The sequence below is a fragment of the Corvus brachyrhynchos genome, unplaced genomic scaffold, assembly GCF_000691975.1.
Source record: "Corvus brachyrhynchos isolate BGI_N302 unplaced genomic scaffold, ASM69197v1 scaffold61, whole genome shotgun sequence".
NCBI lineage: Eukaryota > Metazoa > Chordata > Aves > Passeriformes > Corvidae > Corvus > Corvus brachyrhynchos.
In genome coordinates this window covers 5,069,303-5,069,959 of record NW_008236478.1, presented here as the reverse complement: position 1 = coordinate 5,069,959, position 657 = coordinate 5,069,303, and positions in this window count along the sequence as shown.

Below are 657 nucleotides of genomic sequence, written 5' to 3'. Positions count from 1 at the left end.
CCTACACATGGCTAAATCTTTGGTAACTGTCCTAACTAGACAAAAACTTACTGCACACTGGAGTCATGCACAGCAGCTGCACCAGGCATTACAGATTTGACTAGCACTGAATGTAAATAGAGATGATCACCTTTTCTTTCTTGTGACCATGTGTTGTCTTTTGTTTGTTACTGGAGCAGGCTGGCAGACGGAATGGCTTCTCAGACTTTTCAGTTATGTTTTTAATAGCACTGCCTAATTGAAGTGAAATGATCAAGCCTATGCATGCTTGGACAAAAAGGCATCTGGAAAAGGGTGAACTCCACTCAGAAGGGCAGTACCTGCCACTCTTCAAATGCTCTGTGAACAGTCTTCCTTGGATCTCTGCTCCACACTCTTTGAAGTTAAATGCTTTCTAATTACAACCCTTAGAAGCAACACACTTTCTTGTCTTGCACGAAAATAAGGTTGCTGTGATTTTCATCATTTGTCAGATTTATGGCATTGATTGAGACAGATTTTAATAGTGGATGATCAAACATTAGCTCATGCAAATTGCTGGTTATTTCTGGAGTGCTATTTCATCATTAGTGGAGGGACAATCCATCTGGGTAGTGATTAGTTCCAGCTCTGAGCTCTCATTCAAGGGTCAAGATGCTTGAGAGTTTCTTGACAACA